At 54.0% G+C, this 18,083-nt stretch overlaps 1 pseudogene; it reads right to left on the bottom strand.

Moving 5' to 3' along the window:
• Window positions 1-16,662, bottom strand: part of LOC124974711 (probable RNA-binding protein 19) — a 61,161-nt pseudogene extending 44,499 nt beyond the window's left edge.
• Window positions 16,663-18,083: the final 1,421 nt, after the last annotated feature.

Here is an 18,083-nt window from a genome sequence, read left to right as displayed (position 1 = left end):
CACGGGCCACTCACAACCCTTGGCTCTTGGTGCCACTGTACTTCTGTACAATGGCATTGGCCATGGCATTGGGCCCCATGAACAGCGTGTTCCAGTCGTGGGAGCTGAGGGCAGGGGCAGAGCAGGACAGTACACGCTGGGATGCACAGGTTCTCTCTCACAGAGACATAGCCTTTCTTAAGCCTCCCCGCCTTCCTAGTCCTCCCACCAGCTCACCTGTCGTGGGTGGGCTCCCCACCAGCAGGCAGCGGGACTGACAGATCCAACTTCTGTGCAGCAGCTGGCCTGTGCAGGGCCCAGCAGGTGGCAACCATCCACCTGTAGTGGACGTGATACCTCAAAGCTTAAGTGAGCTCGGCACCACTCTCGGAGGTGAGGATGAACCTCAAGCTATAGAGCAAAAGGGACCAGGCGGCCTGGAAAGGCGGAGAGAGTAGCAGAGCCCGGGTGGGGCTGGCAAGGACCTGCAGCTGCTGGCTTTGTCCTTGGACACCTTCTTCTTGTAGGATGAGCCGGGGGTGTCTGCATCCTCACTGGCTTCCGTCCTGATGGTGGACGGCAGCCCATGCAGCATCTTGCCCTGTGGGGACAGGAGACAAAGTGGGCAAGCTGCCCTCCCACCCTCCAGTCCTGCACTCCAGTGGGGCCTCCTGTCTAGTGGTGCCTCCTGTCTTAAACAAGTTGGACCCAGGGCCAGACTTGCAGGAGGACAGGGATGGCAGACGGAATAGACAAATGGCTACTCTCGGCCCAGCTGGCGCTGGGGTCCCTGACACGGCCATGCCAAGAGAAAGGTGCCCCTCTGTGACACCCCACAGCCCCTCACACTGCACCCCCAGGCCCTGCACAGGGAGAACGTGAGTGGCCATAGGTGGGCCAGGTCTAGCCTGGAGCCCCCAAGGTCCATACACTGTGAATGAAGGTGCACTGGAAGAAAGGTGGCCTGGGCACATTGCAAGGTGACCCTGAAGAACAGAGCTTCCTGCTTTCTACAGGGCCATCCCTCCTCCATCACCAGGCTCGGCGACTCCAGCAGGCCCATGATCAACCTCACCTGGAACACCTGCCCATCCACTGCTGCACAGGTCTTCACTGCATGCTCAGGGAACATGAAGGTGACGAAGGCAAAGCTCTTGGGGTTTCTTGGTCAGGCTGTTGATGGGGTAGTGGAGCTCTGACAGGGGACCTGAGGACAGGAGAGCATCAGTCGCCTGGTTTGGAGTTGGGTCCTAGCTTGAGTGAAAGTGCTGGGCACTAAGGTTCAACCACATGAACACAGCACAACTGCTGTGCACTGGCCATGCCCACTCAGTCCGAGGGAAGGAGGGCGACTGCCAGCCACAAGGTCCACCTCCAGGTAAAGGGTGTCATTTCCCAGTCCCCTCGCCCCCACCCTAAGAGAAGCAAGGAGGAAGGTGCCGGGCTGCACCTGGCTCCACGGCCTGCTGAGCACAGCCTGTCCTGGGCAGTGACCTTGCCCACACAGGCCTCCTCCTCTCACCTGTGAATGGAACAACAGTTGACGCACACACGTTGGTCTCGAGGGTCCAAGAGTTAGTGTGCGGTCACTACCCAGGGCCTGCTGCAGTTAATGCTATGTGTTCGTAATGCTGTCCCTCTCAGAGGACACTGCAGTGGTTCCACTCTGAACACCAGGTGTGGCCACATCCCAAATGGATACCTGCAGTCTACGGTCAAGCCCCCTCCCATCCACCCATTACTGCCGTGTGGCCAGGGCACCAGCCCATGGGAGGACCTGGGGAGCAGGACAGCGTGGACAGACCTTCAGGTCCCATCACCTGGCCTGCAAGCAGGTTCCACTTGGGACCTCTGAGCTGTCCTTGGCCCAAGCCACACTCACATGGCCTTACTGATCCTCCACACCCAGGCCAGTGTCCTGGGAGACAAGGGCGCCGGCAGCATCTCCAGAGCACAGATTCACCTGCACTGCGAGCCCACCTTCCTCCCCTCGACAAATGGCCCCTGTGACCAAGCTCAGCTACAGGCCTGCAAGTTCCCAGCCCAAGAAGAAACAGCAACAAAACCAAAGAGAGCCCTGGCTGTTGCCTCTTCTCGGAAGCTTGGTTTGCTTGGGAAAATGTGAGAAGAAAAGTATTCCCAGGCAGGAGCACAGTGGGAGAGGAGGGCTGGGCAGCTGCTGAATTCCAACACCAGAAGCCAAAGAATCTCAGGAAAACACCTCCATCGCTCCTGCTCTGCGTTTGAACAGTGAGAGCTAAGGAATCAAGTTCTGCGGGCATACTGGTGATGCCTGTGGTCCCAGTAACTTGGGAGACTGAGGCAGGAGGATCAAGGCCAGCCTTGTGGACTTACCAAGACAGTATCAAATTAAAAAATAAAAAAAACTGGGGATGTAGGTTGGTGGCAGAGCAACCCTGGGTTCAATCCCCAGCACCATTAAAAAAACAAATTAGGAATCCAAGTTCAAGTTCTGAAAGCAGCAGATGTCACTATATCTGTAGTGGGGACAGAGAGCCCTGTTTTCAGATGAGGAAACCAGCTGGAGCCACTGCCTGAGGTCAAGAGCGAGTGGGAGGCAGACTGGGCCGACCCAGTCAAGTGGGAGCCAGGTGCAGGTGGCCCTACCATAGGGGGAGAAGAGCCCCTCCAGGTCCTCCTCGGTGCTGCTGTGGGGCAGGTTGCACAGAAAGAGCCTCCCGGAGTCAGCCAGGTCTTCCTCCTCCTCGTTCTTCCCGAGCGTCTGGTCTTGCCAGGGTTGCACACTGTTCTGTAGGGTCCCCTTGGCTGTGGGCACATGCTTCTCCCTGAACACCTTGATGTAGCATCCACCTGAAGGAGGAGAGGGTTCAGGGAGCCTGGGACTTGACACACCTGACTGAGGACCCAGATCTTGGCTGCAGGCTGTCAGATGCTCCAGCTGGGAAAGGTGATGGGCCCAGCAGCAGGCTCTGTAGCAGGGCAGCAGCCTGAGCCCCTGGGGCCTCGCCCAGCCTGCCAGTATGGCCTCAGCCCTTGGAGTCTGCTGTCCCAGGCCAAGTGACAGGTCCTCTGAACTCTGAGCCTACTCTGGCACTGCTGGTGGCTCTGCCTTGGGAAAGGTCTCATGTGACAGCCTGCCCCTAAACAATCACCTGTTAGTGAGCAGATTGCAAAAACGACCCTGCGTGCCTAAGGAGGCCGCAGGGATGGCCTGCCTCCACCAGTACCACCAGAGCTTGATGGATACCTTCCACTGACCCACCAGCAGGATGCCCAGGGTCCCCGTCTACCCTGACACAATGCATCCCCAGGAGTCCATGGCTGGGTCCAATCACCATCTGTGCCAGAGAGGGTGGAGGACCATGTCCCAGCTTGGGGAAGGTGCCCTTGCTGCATCCCCACCAACCCTGCCCAGAGGCCAGACCCTGCTCCTCACTCCAGGAGGCCCAACACTTGCCCCATTGGAGACCTGCCTCCTCCACCCCAGTCCTCGCCACTGCCCTGACCACCAGTACTGCCCACGACCATGTGCCCACTCATGGGCTCCAGCGCTGCCTGCCTCTCTTCAGCCCCTCTGTTTGCTGCTGTACCCTCAGAACCTGCAGCGTCAGGTGGGAGGAAAGGCTCGGCACAGATGTACATGAAGGAGCCCACAAGGAAACGAGGAGCCCAAGGGACCTTGCCAGCGCCTCCTTACCCATGTACACCCTGTCACACTTCAGGGTTTTCTTCACTTCCTCTTTACTGCTGAAATCCACAAAGACGTACCTGAGGGGGACAAGGACGAAGGTAACTGCAGGCCCTGCAGACACAGGGAGTCACTGGGGACACTGCACCTGGCTCAGGGAAGAGGTAGGAAGCCTCCAAAACACACCTGCCTCCCTCCCCTCCAGGTCAATCTCCCTTTGGAGGAGCCCTCTGCACGAGCCTGGCTTGGTGGGCGAAGGCGCCAGATGCCAGGAGTCAGAAACAAGGGCCTTTCTGCTTCCCTCTCGGCCTCAGCCCTTCCCTGACCAGGTTCTGCAAAGGACAAATGCTCATGACAGCCCCTTGACCCAACATAGCACTGGGGGGCTGGACTCTTGTGACCACCCTCCCAGTGCCAACTTACCTCCAGCCATGCCCCCTGCCTCTGGGCAGGCAGATCCAGGGCTCCAAGGCCAGGGGTGGAGGCTCACTGCCAGAGAGGACACCAGGGGCAGCACCACGCATGCTCAGAGTAAAGCGCTGCCCCCCAGCACCACTCCTGGGGAGCAACAGAGGCCACGACTCACAAAGCACCAGCAGGTGGGGGGGTCTTTCCTAATCATGGGAGGCCTCCACAGCCTCAGTCTCATGGGGTCTCTACCTGTGGAGCCTTGGAGCTGCACCCTGTCTACCCCACCATCTTCCACCAGCATGAACTCAGTCCAGCAAACTGAGAACTGCTGGCCTCTATCTAAACAGATGGGGAAACCTGCCAGAAGAGCGGAGGCTGGGCAAGGAGAGACAGGTGAAGATTCTGACACTGTCCACCAGGCTGCCAGAGGCAGGAAGGAGGACGTCAGAGCCATGTCCTGACCAGGGTAGAGTGAGGATCGCCACCAGGAGAGGAGACATGCCCTTCCCTGTGCCGGCCTCCCTGACTCGGCCCAGCTCCCAGACCTCACCCGTCTTGTTCCCATGCATGTTCCTCACTATCTGAATGGCCACTGGCTTCAGGGGTTCCAGGAATTCCATGACATTCTTCTGCAAGGAGAACTTTGGCCCCTGATCAGTGCAACAAGAAAAGTGCTGCCCAATAAAGAGAGGAGGGACAAAGGACTGAATCAGAAAAGATAACAGGGTGATTATGGCTCTGCTTTCAGTTATACTCATCCTTCCTCCATCGTAAAATAGAAGAATTGGAAAATAGAGATCAGGGAAGAAATGTGTAACAACTATAGACTATTAACCTCATCACTGCTATTTTAAGGCATCATATCTGACCTTTTTTGAGGGTTTTTTTTTTTCTTTTATACTTGGGGTCAAATCTAGCTTTTCTCACTTCACTTTACATCATAGATATCTGTCCATGATACTTCACATCGTAAGGAGACCTCCGTGTTCTTAACCATTCCCTTTTCTGGATGTGTGTATTAGGGAAACATGTATTTCAAAAAATATGTGAACAGGCAGGGTGTGAAATCATGGCAAATGCTGAAAAGTGCAAATCAGAGAACAAAACCAACTCCTAATTCCAAGGGCCAGCTCTACCTTCCTGGCTCCTTCTGCAAAATAAAAGCAGTGAAACCAGTTTTAATCTGGGCCCTGGGTGCTCAGAGGCCCCCGTCCTGAGCAGCCTGTGATGCCAGCCACCAGATGAAACTAACAAGCATTCCAAACAAATGGAAGAAGTCCAGCAAAGTAGGGATTTCACACTGCTGCTGCCAATTTACTGATTATCAGATTCTCTCCAGAAGCCTGGCCTCATTCCCGGTGACTGGTGGGACAGCCGGCACCTGCACCACATGTGGTCAGGTGTCTCTGGGGATGAATCCACTCGCTGTTCCACACCTGGTTTTTTCCACTTGCCACAGCACCCTGGGGTCTCCCCGGTCACTGCGTTCTTCATGTGACACCTCATGTTCCCCCGTTTTAATGTGCCCTGTGAGTTAACCCAGGCACTGGTGACATTTTGGGCTTGGTGATTCTTTGTTGTGAGGGCTGTCCTGTGTGCAGCAGGGCATCTGGCAGCATGCCAGGTCTCTGCCCACTACATGCCAGCAGCAGCCCCTTCAGAGGTGACAACCAAGGGTTCCTCTGGACATCACCATCTGTTCCACTGGGGCAGATCATTCCCTTCTGAGAATCAAGGATACATGCCTTCCCTAGAAATGGAGCTTTGCTTTTCTGTTCTTATTGATGACTATAACTCAACACATTAAGTTTAAATAATAACAGGAAGGCTGCAAAGAACTTTCTTGAGTTCAGACTCTGGTGTGCTTGGGGGATCCACCTGTGGGGCAAAGCTCAGCACCAGCTCGGCAAAGGCCTAGATGTTCCTAATTCTGCCTGACACTTCTACATTGTCCTCCAAAAGACAAGAAAATGTTTATTGCCAAATGTGAAAAATGTATGCCACTTTGGCAAGTGAAAAACATGAACTTGCAGTTTCAATTTTATTTTTAATAATTATGAATAAATTCAAGCATCTGTACAGGCCACCTAAATTCTTTTTCTTCAAAAAATTCTTGTCCTTTATCCATTTTTCTGTTGGGCGGGTCATATGTCCTTCATAAGAATCTCTGTAAATTAGAGAAATTGGTGCCTCTTGCCTGCTGTTCAGGCTACGGATTCTGCGGTCCACCTTCTGACCCTGTGGCAGCCATGGCCTTACAGGGTTTCTGACTTGTAGGCAGTCAACATGTCCATTTTTTGTTTTTCCATCAAAGTTTGCAAATTGCTTAGAAAGAAATTTGTTCAGCTCAAATCCTTGATGTGTCTGAAACTTTTCTCATTATGAGGAGTAAGGCAGGGGTTCATCTTTTTTCCGTAAAAAAAAATTAACTAGGATGTGCATGGTGCCTGCCACTCTTCCCAGCAGCTTGGGAGGCTGAGGCAGGAGGATCATGGGTTCAAACCAGCCTCAGCAACTTAGTGAGACCCTGAGCAACTGAATGAGACCCTGTCTCAAAATAAAACATAAAAAGGGCTGGGGATGTGGCTCAGTGGTTATACACCCTGAGGTTCGATCATGGGTACCAAATTTAAAAAACAAAACAAAACAAAACAAAAAAAACAACAAAACCTAACTGACCTCGATCACAAGGAACTGCTTCAGTATTTCCAATAGCAAAAAAATTTAACTCCTGTGTCCCCATTTAGGAGACCAGGAGTGTATCAAAGTGTCCCGAGCACAGAAGAATATGCAAGAAGGACATGGTGGTGTCGCAAGCCAGTCCTACCAGAGGGATGCGGAAAAAGCAAACCAACGGCAGAGGTCAGCATCAGTGCACAAAGAAAAGGACACTTAAGAAGGTTCGTCCCGAATGTCAGGTATTGTCACTGGGTGGGACCCGGGAATTGGGGTGGGGCAGCCCAGTGTGCCAAGGACAGTGGGCACCTGCGGATCACCTCCAGTCGTCAGACCTGCAGCGATCACACCTGCATCCTGGCACCCCCTCTGGCTTCGCCCGCTCACGGTCACTTACATGGCCATCCCGGTTATAGTTGACTTTCATTCTTTTTATTTAGCCACATCTTCTAGGATCTCATATGGGGAACCTCTACGGCTGTCACGAGGCGGGCGTGAGAACAGGGTCCTCTGCTAAGGCAGCTCTAGGGCCAGTCAGCTGCAGTCATGGTGCCAGCTGGCCTGCGGCCTGTTTCTGAAGACAGCAACACCTCCACACTCACAAGCGCCTATAGCGGCCGCCCGCTGCCAAATGGGGAAGGACTCTCCACAGGGACTGTCTGACCACAGGCCAGTCCTCTTCCCTGGCTTCCCACCCTCCCTGCTGTAGGTGAGGGAGCAGAAAAGGCCTCCTCCTGCTCGAGGCAGCAATCACAGTCGCTCATTCGTGACGCCCAAGATGCCATCGGTCAGCCTTTTTGGTGGGTGATTCCTTCCAGCTTTCAATCTGAGTGGCCTCCTCCTCACCCTGTCCTCAGAGCACATACCTCTGTGACACTGAACGGGGCTCCCCGAAGCTTCACAGTGTGGGAGGTGGTGGGCTCCTTCTTGTTCGCTGGTTTCTCTGTCTGAGAACAAAGAGAAAAGGCCACAGTGGGTTCCCTGAGGTGGAGGGAGCAGGGGACAGACCAGGACGTTGCAGCTCCAGGAGCAGCTGCAGCCAGGGTGGCAGGAAGTGCTGGCGCCTGTGCCTACCAGACTCAGGGTCTGGCCAGTGCGGAGGCAGTGGATGCAGGGTCCCCATTTGCCTCTGAAGTGAGATCTGCAGCCAGGTCAGCACACCATGGGCAGGCGAGCAGGCCACTGGCCAGCAGAGGCCAGGGCAGAGGGAGGAGCCAAGGCACCTACCCTGCAGCTGCTGATTTCAGCTGGCTCCATGCTACACGCAGAGGCCAGCCTCCCACTGAGCCTCTAATTCCACACGGATTCTGAATTCGGCACCTTTTCCTGTAATTCTGGACTCCAGATAGCTCTGCACAACCTAAGTTTTTGGTAGATCCTTTGGTGCTAAAACCTGCCCAGCTAGCACTCACTCCCCAGCAGAGCCTGCAGTGAACCAACAGGTGCAGAACAAGGTCATTTCTAGTCAAACCGGAGAAATGCTGATGTGCTGGGAGGGTTGCTGCCCCAACCCTGCTGGACATGGTGACCCCCAGGGCCACCCTGAGTACAGAGGTTCAGGAGATGGCTGGAAGGATGGGCACTGCCAGGATGTCCTCTGCAGACGACGATCAGAGAGGCCTGTGGGCTGAAGCATCCCCCCAGGCCCAGCAGCCCCCAAGGGTCAGAGCTGAGACTGGGCCTTGAACTCCCAGACTCCCTGCAGGGCACGGTAACTAGGAAGGAGGGAGGAGGAAGAGGAAAGAGAAGAGGAGGCAGAGGGAGCCCCTTCCTCTCATTGGGAAGCAAAAGACTGGTTGCTTCCAACTCAAGAATGGGAACACACACATGTACAAGTGCCCTGTGTCTGGAGCAGAGGACTCCCCATTGGGGGACAAGGTGGCCATCCTCAAGGGTCATGTCCACTTGTATACTCTCAACTTCAAAGCCTGGAAGATCCATGCTGGGGCCTGACCCCATCATGGGATCCTGTCACTTCCCTTCTCCAGGCCTCAGTTTCTTCCCCTATGAAATGGAAGAACAACAGCCCCAGAGATGGTGATGACATTCCTTGATGGCAAGTGCATCACCAGGCACATTGTCAGGGCTTGACTAAACTCACCTATCAACGACGGCCTGTTCAAGTCTGTCCGCCTTGTTACTCAACACCATGTGCGATGCGGCCACCGACCTCACACCTCCCAGAGCCCTGACAGGTGGCAGGCGGCCCCTCCAGGTGTGGCAGGCAGTGAGCTCAGAGGGGGCAGTCTTTCCTCCATGTGACACCCCAGCAATGGGGTCGCAGGACCACGTGGACATGCACAGAACCCCTCCCTGTCCCCCAGAGGCACGCACTTAGGCTCCGGGCTCCTGTGGCCCCCTATTCCCAGGCAGGGCCCCTGTATTCCCTCACGCCTGCTGGGTCTCAGTGGCAGAGGACTCCTCTGCCTCACTCCCTTCATCACAGCTCACTGCTTCATCCTCACTCTCCTCCTCTGAGGATGACTTGGCGGCCACCATCTTGGACTTCAGGTACTCCATGTCCGAAAGTCCTTTCTGTGCAGCTGTCTTTGGCTCAAGGCCTTGCTCTGCTGAGAGAGCCAGGGTGGAGGAGGGTCACCTTCCTGGGCAACCAGAGACCTGGGAAACATAGGGCTGAAAGCCTGGAGGGCGGCTGAAGTGCCACAACCACCATGACCAGGCCTCTGTCCAGCAGCCCCAGGAAACCCTGTGACGGGCAACAAGAGGGCAGAGCTCTGCAGCTCTGTATGACGGCACCACACACCCAGGGCGCCATGGCTTCTGCCACAGCCTGGTTCTCTCCTAGACAGCCCTCTGCAGTCACTGCTGACCCTCCTAGCTGGGTTACTTCCAGGCACGTAACATGTTAGAGAAGGCGTAGGTACAACCAAGGCCTTACTACAGAGGAAGGCACTATGGTGTCTGTCACCACAGAGGGCCGTCTGGTCTATCCCAGGTAGGGGTAACTCTCCATCTGAACAGCAGGATGGTGCCAAAGCACCTCCAGCACATCACTGTCAATGTGCTGTGTGCTGCGCTCTGGATGTCCCCATCCTGCTACCTGACACTGGACATGCTGTATAATATATGAGGAACACTTGGTAAGACGTCAGCCACTGAGGAGCTACAGATGGAGAGCCAGGGAGGCCAAGGAGTGTGCAGGGTGCCCCCCATGCTCGCGGGCTGCTGGGACTGTGTTCTAGCCTCTCACACCCGGGTGGGACCCAGAAGTCTGAGGAGGGAACCCGCCACCCCTCCCAGGCCTGTGAGCCCACCACCTTTGGCTCCTTCCTCCCTGCTCTCCTCAGCCCACCCAGACCATGTCCACCCCTGCAGCCCCTGCTCCCCTCTCCTGAGCCCTGAGATACTGCACCCTTGTCTGTGACCCCTTCTCTGCCACCTGCCACTGTGTCCCTCCAAGTCCTACGAGTCCTTCAGATTCCAGCTCAGCACAGAAAATCTGCCAGGCCTCCAGCACATGCTGTGTCCCTGTCTTCATCTTTAAACCAGCCCTGACTCGGACCCCCAACCTATACTACAACTGGTCACTCGCTACCATTAGCTGCCCTGCCCTGACCCATGGGGACAAAGGCTCACCCCCAGAAAGGCCTTCCCAACAGCTCCCCTTCCAAGCCCTCCTGTCCTCTCTGTCACCAATGATGTGATCCAGGGGTGCTTATCTGCTATTGCTTCTCCCCTCTCACCAGGAGGACAACTGATGGCTCCAAGGAGGAGGGGCTCCTCTGCCTCCTGCTTGCTGCCATGTTCTCAGTGCCTAGTACACAGCATGTGCTCAGCCAATCCTGTTGATTACTGCCTGAGCAAGGAACCAGAAGAGTCACAGCAGGCTTGTTAACTAAGAGAACTTAAAAGCTGTGTTGGGCTGGCCCATGCCTGGGGTCCGGCAGGGCAGGCCGCCTGTGCATGCGAGCAGGCGTGGTGAGCATACACACAGGGCAGGCAGGCTGGGAAGGACACAGGTGCAGAGGCCCAGGCCTTACCTGCTGGCTCCTCAGCCACCTCCTCCTTGCTCTCCTGCCCAGAATCGGAGTCAAAGTTCAGGTAGTCACTGGTCGGCTTGCTCTTCCCTATCAGGGCTCTGTGTCCAGGGCATTGTTTGCCCATGTGGCCACCTGGGTCTGCTTCTGGTGAACTGACAGAAACTCCTGGAACTTGCTATCTTCCTTCAGCTGGTGGCACCAGAACCAGGATGGCAGGGATATGGGGGGAGAAGAGGTGGAGACAGCTCAGGCGTGGCCCAGTCGTCCTAGCTCTCAGCAGGTCAGGCACCCTCTCACTAGTGGGCACTGAGGGTCTGCAGGTCATCAAGGAGGCAGAGTGGACTCTGCAGGATGAGGTGACCAGGAGTCCATGGGGAGAGGGACAGTGGAGAGTGTGGCACTCTGCTTCCTGGACCAGCCCTCACCCTCAGACCTGCTGCCACCAGCCCTCTCCGTCAATGGGACACTCACCTTCTCCAGTTAGTTTGGGACCTTTCTTTTCTTGTCATCCTAAAAGCAGAAGGCACAGATGATGATGGTCGCACAGAAAGCAGGAGGTGACCCCGCGGTGCCCACAGCCCCCCCAGCTCCCTCGGGGCCACCTGCGTACTTTCTTAATTTCCGGGGGACAGGGCCTCGCACAGGCTGCTCAGGCTGCCTCAGTCTCCAGGCATGTCTGTTCCAGTCTCACGACTTCGTTGGGTAACCAAAAGACTTGCAGAACTCCACCTGCAGGAGAACAGGGCCATTTCCACACCTGACGCGACAGCCAGCAGCCCTACTGGTGCCCTTCAGCACCTGGGGACCTGGGCTTCACAGAGGCAGCTGTCACAGACTTGCTGAGCTGAGTGAATGACTACCGCCCCAGCCTTGGCTGGTCCTGTGATGTCACTACACTGGCTACCATTTACTGAGGCGTCCCGCACACAGGTGCCCTCGAGTGCCCTGCAAGGACTGAAGGGTTGAGCCCCCAACAGTGGGCAGCAGAGCTGTGACTCTCACCAGTCCCCAGACCAGAACTGGGGAGCACAGAGATGTGAGGGAGCATGGGTGACCAGGTTGTAGGTGACAGAGATCTCAGGTGCCTGGGCACCCAGAAGCCTGAGTTTTTAACCATCCATGCCAAAGGACGGCTTTGAGGACGACATAAGATGCAGGCCACATGTACTGCCAGGCAGGGGCAGGGACGAGTGACAGCTGTGGGGTCACTAGTGAGTGTGAGGCAAGTGCCACTGGCCTTGGGGAACAAGCATGGGTAACAGGGAGCCCAGGGCGGGCGCAGGGCATGGAAGGGAGCTGAGTCCATGGACCTCTCCAGACCCAAGGCTGCCTACACTCAAGGTGACTGTGGAGAGGGCTGGTCCTGCCCAGGGTGACAACAGAGGGCTGAGCCCAGCGTGACAACTCCCAGACAGTTAAGGTCGCCCTGGTCACCAAGACTTTCCCTGAAGAAAAAGCCTGCCATCTGGGTCCATCCTGCTGTGAGGATGTTCAAAGAAGTTGCTCCTGTAATAATGGCAAGTCTGTGGTGCAAAACCCAAATACCAGAAAGTCTCTGTGAAGGTTAGAGGGAAATGACTCTGACTGCTGTCATCAGAGAGGCACCATTAACCTCTGGGTAAAACCCATGCCCACCCCACGCCAGACCGTGGGATGCGGCTGCCTCGATGGGCTCTCATGCCCATCAGTTTTCTCTTTCTCAGCAAAGCACTGGAGACATTTTATCATGTCAGTGAACATTTTATTATGTTGGTGACCTGAGTGGGACCTCCTTCTCCAGGAAACTTCCTGACCCCTCCCTGGCCAGGGTGGGTCCTGATCTGTCTTCCCAGGGTCTCTGATACACTGACCACCCTGACCACAGCAGCCTGTATCTGACAGTGCTCTGCCTGTGCAGAGGCAGCAGGTTCGTGAGGACAGGGACCAGGGCACAGCTCTTCCCAGATTCCCAGCAGTGACTGACAGCTCCTGAGAGTGCACTGACGGGCAGGTTGATGCCCACCTGTGGCTCTCAAGTGCCCTCTCGGCTGGTAGCACAGGTGCCACCCCAGGCTTCAGACGTGCCTGTTCTTACACCTGACAGCCTGCACTGAGTCGAAACTCAGGACAGGCCAGCCACAGTTTGACTTGTTCTCAGGATATTCTTATGAACACAGAAGAGAGGGACCTGGTAAGCCAGCCAAAGGCCTCACAGCCTGAGGAAGACAGCCCTGGGATCCACAAGCTCGACGAAAGGTGGATGGTGGGTGTTGCTCTGGAGCGACAGGCAGGGTGAGCCTCCCGGCCACTCACTGTGATCCAGGACAAGTCGATAAAGTTCTTGTTGAAATGGCTCAGTGTGGTCTGAGCCTCCTCCTCAGACTTGAAGCCAATGAAGCCAAACTTGCGGAACTTGCTGTCTTTGGTGAACTTGAGGCTGCAGTCGGTCAACGTGCCAAAAGTGGCAAGCAGCTGTCTGAATCGCTCTTACGTCATCTAGGATAGAAGGTGGGTAGGAGATGGTGCGGCCTTACAGCGAAGGGACAAATGGCTAGAAACCTGGGGCTCCAGGATTCTCCAGGGGTGGCCAGAGACAAGGAGGTAGCGGCATATGCTTTACTAGTCAGGCCAGCTCTGACTCTAACACTCACTGGCTATGTGCCCTCTACTCACATCACTGGTGAAGAAATGAGTATCCCAAGGGCCACATGATGTCATCATACCCTGTAGGGCTGCTACGAGGTCAAGACCAAGTACAAAATCACCATTATGGCACTGCTTAGGGAGACACTTAAAGAGGCTGGTCAGAAGAAATGAGAGTGAGCATGCAAGCTCTGTGTGCCAAATGTGGTGGAGGATGCTGCAGCCTACCAAAGCGTCCACACCCTAAGCACTAGAACGCTGGTTACACACCACACAGGGCACAAGGGATTTTGCAGATGTGATTCGATTTGGAGTCTTGAGATGGGGAGATAATCCTGCATTATCCAGGTCCAAAGTAATCACAAGGGTCCTTACAAGAGGGTGACGGGGGGTCAGAGTCAGAGAAGGAGATGTAAAGATGGAAACAGAGGGAGAGAAACTGGAAGATGCTGTGCTACACTTTGAAGACAGAAGTTCAAGGGTGTGGCTTAAAGCCCAGGGAGGTAGGCAGGCTCTTGAAGCCAAAAAAGCAAAGGAACAGGTTCTGTCCTACAGCCTCCAGAAGCACAGCAACCCCACCAACACCTTGATTTAAGATGTCTGACCTCCAAGACTGTAGGAATAAATACATACTGTCCAATCTCCGAGGTGTGGCAAGCTCCTCGGGCAGCCATGGAAATCCGACCAGCTGATGTTGTTACAATCTTGTCAAGCAGCCCCCATTCCAGGCAGAACTGGCTCCTGGCTTCCAGCATCCTCACGACCCCAGGAACACCTTCACAACTCAGCAGAGAACTGTGTGCATGGTAGTGGTACTAAGAGGCACCTGGGGACCACAGACAACCAATCCAGCTTGAAAACACAGAAACCCATAGGCACTGGCGGCCCAGTTGGAAGAAATTTTCAGAGGCAGCTTCGTAGTAACTCTGATCTCACCCAAATCTCTCACTCACCAATTTAGGAGATTTTATGCACATTTTAGAGAGGAGAAAATGGAATACTCAGAGGATAAATGACCTGCCCAAGTTCTACAGAATCCAGGGCCATGTCGGCTCAGATGTATAAGTGAACTCATGCCCCCATTGCACAGGGGGCCTCAGTGAACTCTGACCCCATCATTCTGCTGCAGGGACTGCCAGCTCCTCCCTGTTCCCACAGGAAGCCTCTCCAAGATCCAGTACGTGGATCAGTAACCAAACCCCGCTGGGCTCCCACAGCACCTGGCTCATATTTCAGTCCCTGCATTTTGATCTGGTGTCTGTTTCCTCTGCTACCCTGCAAACTCCATAAAAGCAGGGACCAAGTCTTGTCCACTTGTGTCTACACTGTCAGCAACACCAGAAGCACTCATTACTAAATGTTCATCTGTTGGAAAATAATTAAGTGCATGCAATTATGCCAAAAGAGACAAAGGGGTACTGGTCAGAATTGCAGTTCTAGAACCACACTCCTCAATTCAGTCCCTCTTGTATGAATTATCACCTGTGTGTGACTTCAGGCCAATAACTTTGCCTTGATATGCCTTGGTTTCTTCACTTTTAAAATGTATATAAGAGTAGATCCTGACTTGCAGGATTCTGTGAGGATTAAATGAGTTACTGTACCTAACGCATCTGGAACAGTGCCCAGCACATAGTAAACTCTCCAAGAGCTAACTACTACTGTTACTGTTTTTGTTATTAATTCTTCCATTCATCAGCAAGATGAACAACAGAAAGAAGCCGCTACACTGAGGGGCAAAATGAAACTAAGAGAGAAAAGAAAGGTAGCCATGCTGCCATGCTGAAATTCTCATCCAACTAAGTGACGCATCAGGAGATGCTGTTTAAAGTTGATGGATGGATCAATAATAAATATCTTTAAAGTATTCTACCTAGGGTAAATAGCAGAATAGTTAAAAACTCTTAGAAGTTGGAGGGAAGAAATAGATTATCTAAGGTCCTCCTCTTTCATAGTAGAGGGATAAACTACAGGGATGAGCAAAGTACCTGGGTCCACAGAGAAGCCTATGGAGAACCCTTTTAAAAACAAACCATTTGAAGATGGGTACTCCCAGAGAGTTGGAGCAAGACTTTACTTCTCATTTTATATACAACTGTCCTGTTTTAATTTTTTAAATCATGTAGCATAAGTCGCTCCCACATGACAAAGAGGAAAACAAAAACCTAAAAATCCATAATAAATGCGAAATGGCTCCTTGAATTCTCTTTCCAGGGAAAGATACTCCCCAGAACAGAGGCAAAAGTTCAAAAGACATTCTCACACCATCCAAATGGCTCTCTTTGTGCTGGAGCCATGTGATTCCTGGCCACACAAGTGGTGTGGGTGCTCTCTATTCAAGAACTACAGTGAAAGAGGAAAGATGACCACTTCAGTCCATTGCATCCAGAAAGACATTGCCACATCCATTCAACCATTTCTTCACTTACTGATCAGGCAGTTTCATCAGAAGCCTACCAAGTGCTGGGTTCTGTGCTAGACTCTAGGGAGACAGTAAAATGCAGCTGGGATAAATGGTTTAAAGTCCTTGGCGATATTCCTACCTGTCCCAAGGGGGATGGATGAGGGTGGGGATTGGAACACAGGTCCTTGGAGCCATACTCCCCACAAGCCTCCCCTACAGACTCTTTAAGTGGGAGGGCAATGCGGGTACCATGGTGGTTCAGACACTGATCAAGAAAACGTGATCCATGGAGAGAGACTGGGGTGCGGCAGGAGGCAGAGGTTGGCATTTCCCTAAAAAGAGGGTTGTTGGGTTTGGAGTCAGGTACCCACGGACCGGCTGGGAAACCTTGGGCAGCCGCTATTTCTCTTTCCCAGCAGTCAAGTGGGGATAAACCCAGGATTCTGCTCCTTTAGGGTAAAGTCCAAAGTCCCACCGGAGAGCGGAAGCCCCTCAATTTTCTCCAGCCAACTCTTCCCCGCAGCTCCCAGCAGTCCCCAAACCTGGCTCTTTCCTCACCCCATTCAGGAGGTTCCTCACAATCAGTCCCAACAGGGCAAGTCCCGCTGTTTTGATTCCAGCACCACTGGATTGCGTCTTCCCACAACTCTCACGCAGCGGCGGTGGGCACAGCCATCTTCAGCACGCCGGAACAAAGCCACGTGGCCTCGTTCTCGACCCGCCCACCCGGAATAGCGTGGTCAAAGCCGGACCTGCCCGAGGAGGTCACACCCTTAAGAAGCAGGCCTGTGCACTTGCATTCTGTGCAGGCACAGGATCTTGAGCGGCTCCCGGAGGCCGCAATGCGGCAGTCCAGTCGGCAGGGGGCGCAGGTTCCCAACATCCGCGGGGGTTTGCATGGGACCTGCTTCATGCGAAGCGCTAAGCAGGGCATGTGGTTTTGTGTTCCTTTTGTATTTTATTTTACTGTTGACTCCTAAGACAGCCCTAAGAACGGGGGCTAGATTAGGGATCCTTGCCTCCCTTTGGAAGATGGAGAAACAAGCTTTCTAAGCCCTGCAGGGTCAATGGTGGAATGTGCACATTGGAAACAAAGTCCCATTTTGCAGGCGGTCAACCCGGGACCCGAAGAGTGAAGCTATTCCATAGAAGAGCGGAGACTGGAGGCAGAGGCCACCTAGAACCCCGCAGTGAGCACCGGTGTCTTCAACTCCAATGCCACAAGCAGATGCCAATTCTGGCTGAGCTTCTAAACCCTCGCCTGCCAAGCTTCTAGCCAGGAGTTCTTGACCAGACTAACCATGAGTCTTTGCACCTACTTTTGTAAAACCAGGGTAGTTCTATACTGTGCTAGGGTTCAAGGAGGTAAGAAGGGAATGGGTTCGGGGTGTCATTCTACTGCTTCTCTGAGCATCCTGTATCACTGTTGGAGGGAGGAGGGGGGCCTGTGAAAAGTTGGCATTTCCTCTGCAGAATTGCCTGCACTTCCTGGTCACTTCCCACAGTGCCTTGGCATCCCTGGTCTGATTTCCCCAGCTTTTGTGATTTTCTTTACTTGAAAGGCCCCCCATCCTTTTGGTTGTGATTGGCGTTAGCAACTTTACTGTGGTATACTCCACACCTCATGAAGTCACCCATTGAAAGTCACAAACCCTGGTCTTTGTAGATTTGCCAAGTTTTGCAGGTGCCAGCATTGCCCTCAATATTGAAATGTTTGTGCATCCCCCAAAGAAATCCTGCACCCTTCAGCTGGCCAGTTCCTGCTCCCTCCAGGCCCTGGCAACCACAGGGATCAACGTTCTGTCTCCATGGATTTGCCCACTCTGGACATTCCACGCAATGGGATTATGTGACTTGTGGTCTTTTGTGACCAACTTCTTTCATTTAGCACCGTGCTTTCAAGGTTCACCCATGGGCAGCATGTTTCTAGCGTTTCTTGCTGAGGAATATCTCCTCTCGTTCTCCAACACTATCTCAGACACAGTGTCCTTGAACCCACCTCTTTCTTGCCGATTCCCAGATGCCTTGAGCTCACGCATCTGCCCTACTATGAGCACACAGAAGTTGTACCAAAATGCACTCGGCTGATTCAGCGCTACAGATGGGGCCCCTTGGTCTTGCCATGTCATGGTGCCCAAGAGGCCTAAGCAGATCTGTCTTTGCAAAATGTCACAGCAGGCACCAGGAGAAGGCAAGTGATCATCAATGAAGGTCTGTAGATTCCTGGGGTCCAGGCAGCTGGTGAGAAGAGCCAGGTATGGGTCCCTGAAGGACACACACCAGTCAGCATGAAGCAGTTGTCTTACACAAGGGGACCTCC

The sequence above is a fragment of the Sciurus carolinensis genome, unplaced genomic scaffold (genome assembly GCF_902686445.1).
Source record: "Sciurus carolinensis unplaced genomic scaffold, mSciCar1.2, whole genome shotgun sequence".
Classification (NCBI taxonomy): Eukaryota; Metazoa; Chordata; class Mammalia; order Rodentia; family Sciuridae; genus Sciurus; species Sciurus carolinensis.
The sequence above is the reverse complement of the archived record's forward strand: the minus strand, read 5'-3'. Positions and strand labels throughout refer to the sequence as shown.